Raw genomic sequence first — 12,142 nt, forward strand, 5'->3', positions numbered from 1 at the left:
ATACTAGTTACAGAAAGAACAAACACAAATCAAACCTATATACAAACTATATACAACAAATAGTTTTATAATATCTTAGTTCTTCAGTATGTATGTAAATGGGAAATGGTGCATCATAGCATTCTGAAAAATCAGGACGCTTGTTGCGTGCAGCAGTAATCTTCTTGGAAGATTTATGCTTGGAATTCATGGTTTTGAGAAAAGGAAAAAGGCTCTGGAACTTTTTGAAAGGTTTGAATAACTGGAGAAGAATATCAGATTTTGTCTGAAAGAGATGAAAAAGTATGGAAATCTGATCTTCTCTAATTATTTAATTATGTTAGGATGAAATAAAGAGAAATCAGATTCTGTCTGATAGAGATGAATAAAAAAATGTAAGAACAGAAGTCTGAACTTTGTCAATTACTTTATAATCAATCCAGGACAAATCAAGGTGTCTGTTGGGATTAAAAAAGGTGTAAATTCACACCATTTGAACATAAACAAACTTAATTTTTCGAAATGTAAAGCAAAGTTTCATGAATTTAAAGAAAAAAAAAGATACAGGTCAAAAAATGACCCGTGTCGCGACCGTGAATGGCGATCCGCGGCCGCGACAATTTTTTTTTTTTTTTTCGCTTCACTGAAGTTACCGAGAATTTTAAATTCTCGGCAGAGAATTTCAATTCTCGGTAAGTTCAGAAGTTTTTTTCTCTTCCTTTCCTTGGAAATCCTAAATTCTCTACTGAGAATTCATATTCTCAGTAAGTTCCGAAATTTTCAAGGCAGAGAAAGGAAGATTCTCAACTGAGAATTCATATTCTCAGTAAGTTCAGAAATAAAATTTTATTTTTTGCAAAACATTTAGAAACATGACTTTTAAAGAATCAAACTTATGAAATAAAAATATAACAAAAATAAATTAAACTAAAAACAAATAAACATAAAAATTATGAACAAGAGATAAGAAGTACGAAAATCTAAATGTAAAAACTAAGCGAATTAATTTTCAAATAACTTGTTCACAAATTCAATTGCTTGAATTGGAGCTCATTCTTATTCAAAATATTTTTATCAACTAAATATGCACTTGTCCATTTTAACTTACCTGGAAATAATTTCAAGCGGGAATTAAAAAGTAAAACTATACCCCCAACTTGAAATTAGTATTGTATATTTTTTTCTTTTTCTTTTTTTTTAACATTTTTTTAAGCGCTTTCTTTTTTAGCGTTTTCTCAATTTAAGAATCTAATGATTTCGGTAAATGCCCGAACTTCTAGTTCTGGCCACGAACAAAAACTACGCCATGAACCGAAACTTTCAAAACTATATTAAAAGTATACAATTCCTTCCTGGCGGATAAGGTAATTTATCCTACTTCTGATATATCTTGTCTGAGAAGATGTAGGCGTTTAAGGAAAGGATAAAAAGGAAATTATTTGGGTTTAGTGTAGGAATTGATATCTTCTTAACAAAGAGATATGACGTTTTGGTGAAGGACTAAGTTTATAGAAAAGAGGTAAATGTGTTTGGGAAGAGGTAAATTTTTTGGAAAAATCATCTGTCACGTCTGACATGCTGTTTCATAAAATTTTCTTTTCCTTCTGATGTAACTGCAGGCTTAATTTCATTTCTGTAGACTCCTTCTGTGAATTTTATTGATAATCAAATCTCCAAGTTATCTTTGAAAAAACTTGAATTTTTTATCTGCAAACATATAATTGCAAACGTTAAATAACAACGAGGATTTAGTCCTAGTGACCATCCTCAATAATAAAAACTAGAAAATACATAAATACATAAATATATTATAAACCAAGGTGCGAAATAAAACACGAAAAACATAAATTTTTGTTAAAAATTTGGCGTTCCCCGGCAACGCCGCCAAAAACTTGTTGAGCGATTTCCGCAAGTGCACGGTATACGCTTGTAGTAATAAAAGATATCGATCCCACAGGGAACGCTTTTTTTAAACAAAACTTATTTATAATCGGTTAAATTTACTTTAAGGTTTATAATATGAAAAAAATCGTTTAATCGGTTTTGGTTTTGAAATTGCTAGAATGAGAATTAGATTAGAATATGAAGATGTTAGAAAATATCTGATTAAAAATGAATTTGCAAAACAGGAACGTTTTAGTACTTTAGAAAAGTAAACAAGTATATTTGTTTGCATTAAGCAAAGAAACAACTTTAAACTTTGTACGAATTATAAAGATGAAATAAATGACGGAACCTCTAATTAATTGGCTTTGAACGCGACAAAACCCTTATCCGAGATAATTGCCCTTAACCAAATTAAAACTCTACCGAGATAATAATTTGCCTAAGTGTTCAACAAAGTTTCCTTGTAAAGATTTTGGATTAAATACGTTTTAATGAAAACACCAGCATCAATCCACTTCGGCTCATTTACCAAAGTGCTGCATAAGAATCTATCGAATAGAACAGACTTTATTAGATGAAATATAAATTGATACAAGTTTACAGAGAATATGGAGCATTGAATTCTTCGACGGGGTGCAAGTGAACGGATTGTCAATCCTTTCCTTGGGTTTCGTTAGAGTTTGTCAGGCTCAGGGGCGAATCCTCTACTCAATCTTCTCATTGAATCTTCGTAATAGAGACTGGGTCGGTCCACTACCAAAATGAAAACTAAACTGGAACAATGTCTAAACGCTACTAAACTTGTTATTATTGAATAAACAATGTGTGTACATCATATTGCTTTGAACAGAATCAAACTTCTAATCTCTGACTCATTTCTGAGTCAGAGTTTCTGCATAACTCTTGCACTAATCTTAAATTCTAACTCTCTCATTAATATTTCAACTCTCAAATCAACTCTTTATTTATAGATGTTGAAGAGTCTTGATTAAAGTGTCGTGTCCATTGTGAAGAGACGTATCCGTTGTGGAGAGTCGTGTCCGTTGTGAAGGATCGTGTCCATTGCGAAAGGACGTCTTTATCCACCCGAATGATCGCGTTTCTTCGAATTAAACATGTGTTCATTGTACTTGGCAGAATTTCTGCTCTTACCGAGAATGGAAATTCTCTGCCGAGAATGAGGAACTGATTTTTCAGCCTTCGGACGAAATGGCGTGTCGCGACCGAGAATTTGAAATTCCCTATAGCGGCCCCAAATTCTCTACCGAGAATTTTGGATTCTCTGCTGAGAATTTGCAGTTTTCTTTGTTTCTGACTTCGTCTTTGTCCTCGTTTTGGTGTAATTGATCTTTGTTGTTTTTGACTCCTTTTGTAAGGTTTTTCTTCTGTTTTTGAGCTCTTTTTGTTCCTATTTGGATTTTACCAAATATTTACGTACCTTACAAGAAAGAAACATATTCGAGAGTAAAAGCTTTCTAAACAGTTATAAATAGCACGAATTCATAGCAAAACTGACGTAGTTATTAATGATATTTTAGGTATATTTTAGGCTTAACATGTAGTAGATAAGGTCCCGTCCATCTTGATTTCAGCTTCCTAGGAAACAACCTGAGTCTCGAATTGTACAAGAGAACTCTTTGACCTTCATGGAACGTCTTTGTCTGGATTTTTCTATCGTGCCACACCTTTGTTTTATCCTTGTAATTTATGGCATTTTCATACGAGAACAGCCTGAACTCTTCCATGTCACAGAGTTGAAGTTTTCGCTGATCTCCAACAGCCTGTTGCTCAAAATTTAAAAATGTTAATACCCAAAAAGCCTTGTGTTCCATTTCAATTGGCAAGTGACAAGACTTGCCGTACAGTAATCTAAAGGGAGACATTCCAATTGGTGTTTTATAGGCTGTTCGATACGCCCACAGAGCATCATCGAGCTTGTTCGCCCAGTCCCTCCTAGAATTGCCAACTGTTTTCTCTAAAATTCTTTTGATTTCTCTATTCGAAATCTCCACCTGTCCACTTGTTTGTGGATGGTATGGTGTGTCAATTCTGTGAGAGACCCCAAGTTTTCCCATTAACTTTTCAAATTTAGCATTACAAAAATGGGTTCCCTGATCACTAATGATTGCTCGTGGGACCCCGAATCGGGCCAACAGCCTTTTCAGGAATTTAACTACCACACGAGCGTCATTGGTGGGGCTAGCCATTGCTTCGACCCACTTGCTCACATAATCAACAGCTACCAAGATATATTTGTGCCCGAAGGATGTAGGGAATGGTCCCATAAAATCTATGCCCCATATATCAAAGATTTGACAAACAACTATGTTATTTAGGGGCATGGCATTTCTAGCCGAGATATTGCCTGTTCGTTGGCACTCATTGCAAGTGCTAACGAACAGATTGGAATCTTTAAAAAGTGTTGGCCAGAAAAAACCTGACTGAAGAACCTTGGCTGCAGTTCTGCTAGCGCTATGGTGCCCTCCAGCTTCTCGGTCATAACAATGGCTTAGAACACCCTGTCCCTCCTCCTGAGATATACATCTTCGAATAATTTGGCCGGCGCACAACCTGAAAAGATAGGGTTCTTTCCAAAAATAATATTTAATTTCAGCAAAAAACTTCCTCCTCTGATTAGTGGACAGGTTGTGAGGCTTAAGCGAACTTGCTAGGTAATTAGCAATATCGACAAACCATGGCGTAGGCTGTGCGGCGTATAGACGCTCGTCTGGAAATCTTTCCAAAATCTCTGGTTGTTCCTAGCTGCTTTGGTGAGAAATTCTTGACAAATGATCAGCCGCGACATTTTCCGTTCCCTTTTTATCCTTAATTTCGAGATCAAACTCTTGAAGCAATAATAACCAGCGGATCAACCTAGGCTTAGCATCCTTTTTTCCGAACAAGTAGTGTAGCGCAGCGTGGTCTGTGTGCACAACAACTTTGGACAGCACCAAGTAGGGTCGAAATTTGTCGAAGACATACACAACTGCAAGAAGCTCCTTCTCTGTAGTGGTGTAGTTCTGCTGGGCCTCGTTTAATGTTTTGCTTGCATAATAAATAGGCCTAAACTTTTTCTCCATCCTTTGTCCAAGAACAGCTCCCACACAAGTATCGCTCGCGTCGCACATCATCTCAAAAGGTTGTTCCCAGTCTGGTCCTGCCAATATAGGCGAGTTGATCAGCTTGCCTTTTAATAGTTCGAAAGCATTGAGACAGCTTGCATCAAAGGAAAATTCTGCGTCCTTATGAAGTAGTGCTGACAAGGGCAGCGCAATCTTTGAAAAATCTTTGATGAACCGGCGGTAGAATCCTGCATGCCCTAGAAAGCTTCTCACATCTTTTACACTAGTTGGAACAGCCAGTTTCTCTATTACTTCCACCTTAGCCTTGTCTACTTCCATCCCCTTTTCTGAGATCTTGTGCCCGAGAACGATTCCTCTCGTAACCATGAAGTGGCATTTTTCCCAATTCAAGACCAGGTGAGTCTCCTTGCATTGCACAAGTACAGCTTCAAGGTTGTTCAGATAATTTCTAAAAGAGTCTCCATAAACTGAGAATTCGTCCATGAAGATTTCTACGGTCCGCTCCACCATGTCATGAAAAATAGACATCATACATCTTTGGAAAGTGGCTGGAGCGTTGCACAGTCTGAACGGCATTCGTCTGTAGGCATAGGTCCCATATGGACATGTGAACGTTGTCTTCTCTTGATCCTCACTGTGAATTGCGATCTGGTTGTATCCTGAATAACCGTCAAGAAAATAATAGAAGGCATATCCCGCTAACCGCTCCAACATCTGATCAATAAAGGGCAAGGGAAAAAATGATCCTTCCTTGTGGCTTCGTTGAGCTTCCGGTAGTTCACACAAACTCGCCATCCGGTGATAGTTCTCATGGGGACCAATTCGTCTTTCTCATTGAGTACTACTGTAGTTCCTCCCTTCTTTGGTACAATATGAACAGGGCTTGTCCATACACTATTGGAAATGGGATAAATAATCCCTGCATCTAGTAACTTGATCACTTCTTTTCGCACAACCTCCTTCTTGTGGGGGTTTAATCTACGTTATGGTTGGATAGAGGGCTTGTGATCCTTTTCCATCAAGATTCTATGGACACAGACTGTTGGGCTGATACCTTTGATGTCATCAATCTTCCATGCGATTGCATCCTTATTTCTTTGCAGCACCTCCATGCCTTGAGTTTTCTGATCAAGAGTTAGCTTTGAGGATATAATCACTAGGCTCCCACTAGGTGGTTCCAAGAAGGCATACTCGAGGTGTGAGGGCAACGGTTTCAATTATGGCTTAGATAATGGCACAGTTGGTATCTCCGGTGGTTCTTGATGAGTCGGGACAGTAGGATCTAAAGGTGGAGTAGGTACGTTGGACTCAATGGAACAGCCTGTTCCTTCACATAAGTTCACCTCTTCTCCCAATAGAGTTTCCAGAGTGTCCTATTCCTGCAAAGTAGATAGACTTTGGAATTCATCTAAGAAACAACATGTGTCATCATTATTGTTAGCCCGTCTCATTGCTTCGTTCATTTTGAAAATGACTTCCTCCCCATTAATTCTTAAGAACAGTCGTCCTTCTCCTACGTCTATCAATGCTTTACCCGTGGCTAAAAATGGTCTACCTAGGATAATAGGAACATGCAAGTCTTCATCAATGTCTATTATAATAAAATCAACAGGCAATATGAATTTTCCTACTTTGACCAACACATCTTCCACAACTCCCCTAGGATAGCATACTGAACGATCGGCCAATTGAATAGACATTTTGGTTGGTTGTGGTTCTCCTAATCCTAGTTTAGCATACACAGAATATGGCATAAGGTTTATGCTAGCTCCTAGGTCACAGAGTGCATTTTCAATAATTAAACTTCCAATTGAACAGGGAATAGAAAAACTCCCTGGATCTTTTAGCTTTTTTGGAAGCTGCTGCTTGTTCTGGAGTATTGATGAACAATCTCTGTTGAGTTGGATCATGGAAATGTTTTCCAGCTTCTTTTTGTTTGACAGGATATCTTTGAGGAACTTTGCGTATGTCGGCATCTATGCCAGCGCTTCTACGAAAGGGATGTTGATGTGTAACTTCCTTAAGGTGTCTAACACCTTAGAATTTTGTTCTTCCAGCTTTTTGTTAATCAACCGTGTTGGATATGGCACAGGTGGAACATACGGCGGAGGTGGCTTATATATTCTTTCGCTTTCCCCATGATCCTGCTTACTGGTAATGGTTGTTTTCCTGGTTACTTCTTCACTGGGAACAGCTTGTTCCTGCTCCCCTTCAGCTTCTTTGGATGTTCCCGCGCATTCAGCATTTTCATCAGCAGAAATAATGGGTTGGGTTTGCTTACCAGATCTCAGAGTTATCGCTATGACATCGCCCTTTGGGTTCGGCTCTGTATTGCTTGGCATTATTCCCTTCCCTTTTGACGTAGATGCAGCTAACTGATGGACTTGTGTTTCTAGATTTTTAATCGAAGCTTGTGTCTGTTTCATGTACTGCATCATCATCGTCTTCATATCTGGGTCCACGTCCTCCTTGGGTGGAACAGGTTGTTTGTAATGCTGCTGAGGTTGTATTTGGTAATGTCCTCCTTGATGTTGTTGATATCTTGGTTGTTCCTGATACCTCGGTTGTTCCTGCTGGTTCAGCTGGCCTGTCCATCCAAAATTCGGATGGTTTCTTGTGGGAGGGTTATATGTGTTAGAGTACGGGTTAGGCGGGTTCCTTTGGTTGTACCCTGTATAGTCGCATTCTGCCTGTGCACCCTTCCCTTGCTTGACTCTTGGGCAGTTTATATTGAAATGCAGCCCTCCACAAAAATCACAAATGTCATTGAATGGTGGTTCGTTGTGAATTGAAGACACATTTATCTTGCCGCGCTGTCTAGCAAGCTGTTCTACCTGGCTTGTCAATTTTGACACAACATCTTCATTTCCCGCTCTTTTTCCTTCACTTTTGGCGGAGTGCCAGTTGTAACTTGTGCTTACTACCCTCTCAATAAGGTCGTACAAGGCCTGGGGTTCTAGATCTTCGGGATTTCTATTGCTAATAGATTCGATCTGGATCTTATAGATGTTGGTTACCCCATTGTAAAAGTTCTGCATCTGCATCCACATAGGAATGCCATGATTGGGTACTCTCCTTAGTAGTTCCTTGTACCTTTTCCATGCTTCGGCTAGTGATTCATCTTCTTCTTGCACCAAATGGGAAACCTCGTTTCTGAGCTTAATGGCCTGTCGTGGTGGGAAATATTTCATTAAAAACGCACTAGCCATTTCTTCCCAAGTGGTGATCGTTCCTGGTTGCATGTTTTTCAACCAATTCTTCACTTTGTCCCTTAGGGAAAAAGGAAACAGCTTCAGTCTGATTACGTCGTCAGAAACACCCCTGTTTGATCTGAACGTGTTGCACAGTGTGATGAATTCGAGAATATGCCCATTTGGATCTTCCGATTGGTATCCGTTGAACTTTACTGCGTCTTGTAACATTTGTATCATCGACGCTTTCACTTCGAACATGTTGTTCCCTTCGTTTGGCAACACGATACATGATGAATGTCCTTCTGTTTGGCCTTGAATAATCTCTAATTCGCATGACAGGAGGGTTGTTATTCTCCCCTTCTTCTTCTTGGTTTGGTTGAACTGGTTGTTCGGGTGGTACCCTTCCAGCCATTCTTCTCTCTCTTTGTCGTTCTCTTTGTCTTGTACGTCGAGCTCCCACTCTATTTCGTCTACACGTTCTCTCTAATTCGAGATCGATAAGAAAAACAGGAGGTCCAGCACTATGCATAAACTGATAAAGATTCCTTCTGTCTGCACTATTTAGCAAACAGATTAAAAACACCTTGTTTCACAGAAAAGTTCGTATAAACTTTGTTGCTTTCAATCCCCGGCAACGACGCCAAAAACTTGTTGTCCTGTTATGAGACTCTAGCAAGTGCACTAGATACAAGTAATAAAATGATAAGTCCAGTGTCGTATCCACAAGGATTGAGGATCAAAGTTTACAAGAAATACTTTGTAGAACAGGGTGTGTGGTGTGTGTCAATTCTTTAATTTGAGAGGTGTTGTTCAAACATAAACAAGAACAAATCTTTAGTTGATTTCAAAGAGTACTTAATGATAAAAAAAAGGCAGAACAGGTCAAGCACAACAGAACAGGTCACTTTCAGTCTCTAAACATCCTATTTATTCATGAATGAATTAAAGTGATGCCAAGGTCTCTGTTTTAATGCTCAATTAAGTCAACTCTCGTGTGTTCTTAAGATTCTAAGACGTACTACAACCTTAAGCGTCCCCAAAGTTGGTTCTTTCTTGCATTACGATCTAAACAGCATTTATATAAAGAAAACCCTTGATGCAACCTCCTGACATTTCTGTTTCGGGGTTGAATGCTTGACAAATGGTTCCGTGAAGATGAAAACAGTGTCCTATCATGCATCTAACACTAACATACATGCATTTAGCAATGGAGTTAATGATTTGTCAAGCTCATCATAATATATCAACATTCATTCATAAATAAGATTAAAAGAAGACTTACATAACCGGCCCTAACTGGCCAAACCCATTCAAAACGACTACTCACTCATAGTGAAGAGTGAATAGCCACCATTAATTCCACAGACCTCCATTGGAGGCGTCATCGTCCTAAGAGAGCTTCGCCTCTCTTCAAAAGTTCTAACTAAAACCGATTGTCTCAAGAGTAAAAAGGTGTCCTCTTTCCTTCCCTCGACTACATCTACATAAAGGAAGAAAAACGAACCATGCCACCAAATATTACAAAAAGATTGTTTTCCTACAGCTACTAATACTAGGGAATGATTAATTTTAGTTGACCCTTGAACACTCAAGGGGTGATCCATCTTATCATCATGTTGCTTTCCTGCCTCCCTGCGTTTTCTGCACCTGCTGCACCTACCGCGCCGCTCCTGACACTTGTCCAGTCGCTATCCGTCATCGGGTACATAGCTGAAATCCGCTGGATCAAAGGATGCTCGACTCCTTATGGTTTGTTGCAAAACAGGCTGTGTTATCGCCCATTTTGACTTAATCAATACAGTCTGCATAAAACACTCATAAGTCCATATGTTTCGGAATATTTTGCCTGAAATGCACATAAAATGTTATTAAAATGCTGTTTAATTATAGTCATATTCATGCCCAACATACATCAACATCCCCCTCAACTTGTCCAAAATAGTAGATTAGCTCTCTGACCTTTGCAAGTGTCCCACCATTTCCCTAAACTTGCTTATTTCATATCACCAGCTCGCTAAACTTGGCTATAAAAGTAGATTAGCTCCCTGAACTTTACAAGTGTCTCGTCAACTCCCTAAAAAATAAGCAAGTTTAGGGAGTTGGTGTGACACTTGCAAAGTTCAAAGAGCTAATGTACTTTTATGGACAAGTTTACGGAGCTGGTGAGACACTTGCAAAGTTCAGCTAGTCAATCTACTATTTTGGATAAGTTCAGTTAGCTGATAATGTATTAGGCCAAAAGTAGAAGTAAAATTGACATAAATGGAAATGTATTAACTAGAGACCACAATATTTTTTTATATGCCCACCGTGAATGTAATTTGGTGGGTGTATGTGTAAACTGTAAAATCATGGTAAAATCTGGTACAGAAATTTATGAAATCTCCACCATGTATTAGATTCCCTTGTAAGTCATTATAAGTGTCATACTTCCTCATAGACATCATCAACAAGAGAGAGATTATGGGTCGTCTCCATCTTGTGCTAAAACAATAATAACTCCATTATCAATTTTGATCCCTGAGTTCATCTGAATCATTATTTCATTTTGCCTTTTTTGTTATTCTGATTGAATTCATATTTGATTTTGTTTTTTGGTTAATCTTATTTTACCCATAATGTGTGAGTTAATCTAAATCCTTATTTATGCTAGACATTTGTTCTAGTTGGTCGAAGTGGAAGAGTGCTACAGGTTTCCTTTGTGACCCCGACATGCCTAATAGATTGAAGGGAAAATTCTACCGGACGGCAATTAGACCAGCATTGTTATATGGTACGGAGTGTTGGGCAGTGAAACACTGCCACATCCATAAGATGTCGGTGGCGGAGATGCGTATGTTGAGATGGATGTGTGGTCATACGAGAAAGGGTCGGGTGAGTAATGAAATAATTAGGACAAAAGTAGGGGTCACATCTATTGAGAATAAAATGAGAGAAAACCGACTAAGTTGGTTTGGCCATGTGAGACGTAGAGCGCTTGATGCGCTGGTTACGAGAACCGAAGCGTGGTAAAAGGATGTAGTGGTGAGGGGTATGGGAAGACCTAAGCAAACTTGGAGGAGGGTGATCGAGAGTGATATGAGTTTACTGGGAGTTGAGGAAAATATGGTAGTGGATAGGACGGAGTGGAGCAAGCGAATTTGTGTCGCTGACACGACTTGATTTCACGGTTTTATATGATGGTTCATGTTAGCCGACCCCGAATCATTTCGGGACTAAGGCTTTGTTGTTGTTGTTGTTGTTATTGTTGTATTTGTTCTAGTTGTTCCTATTTTCCCTTAATCTTACCGGTTTGTGTTGATGTATGTGTTTGCCAGGTAGCAGAAACTCTCACTGAATGAATATGTATCCAAACACCTAAAAGATGCATTTTGTATGGTAGATTTCACTTTCAACTGAAAGAGAAAACCTAAAATCTAATAGCAAATAATAAATTTCCACTTATTTGTGGATTTTATCCTCCAAAATAATAATAATAAATAATAAATTGATGATGGTGAACAGAGGTGATCAGATTATGTTCGAGGCGTACTTGAGGAGAATGGGGGACAGGTGTACGATGGTGATTTTAGGAAGTGATTTGAGTACGATGGTGATTTCAGGAACTGATTTGATGAGTTACTACAGTAATGCCGGGAATATATGGTGGTTTTCAGATGATGAGATCTAGAGGCGATATCGGATGGTTGGGAATGCAGTTTCAGATGATTGATATGTTGTTGTGGGAATAGGCTTAACTCAGCTCTATCAGACTGTTCTCTATTCCGTCAGTGTTGTTTGCGTTGTACCTTACTACTCGGTGAGACTAATCAAACGTAATATAAGAATCAATTGTAATTTATCTTCATGGTCCCTTAATTTTGTCTTTATTTTATTTACTATCCCTTAATTTTAAAACCTAATCTTGCTCAATTAGAAAACAGATGAGAATAAGTGTTTGTGTACAATCAATATATGCAAATAATTTTTTTTTTTTTTTGATAGAATATGAAAATTAAA

At 38.4% G+C, this 12,142-nt stretch overlaps 1 non-coding gene across 1 annotated transcript; it reads left to right on the forward strand.

The window, feature by feature from the left end:
• The first annotated feature begins 8,003 nt into the window (after positions 1-8,003).
• Positions 8,004-8,110, forward strand: LOC136225244 (small nucleolar RNA R71). The gene has a single exon (XR_010686970.1). It is a non-coding gene; the product is annotated as a small nucleolar RNA R71 (small nucleolar RNA).
• Positions 8,111-12,142: the final 4,032 nt, after the last annotated feature.

The sequence above is a fragment of the Euphorbia lathyris genome, chromosome 3 (genome assembly GCF_963576675.1).
Source record: "Euphorbia lathyris chromosome 3, ddEupLath1.1, whole genome shotgun sequence".
In the NCBI taxonomy this organism is placed as follows: domain Eukaryota; kingdom Viridiplantae; phylum Streptophyta; class Magnoliopsida; order Malpighiales; family Euphorbiaceae; genus Euphorbia; species Euphorbia lathyris.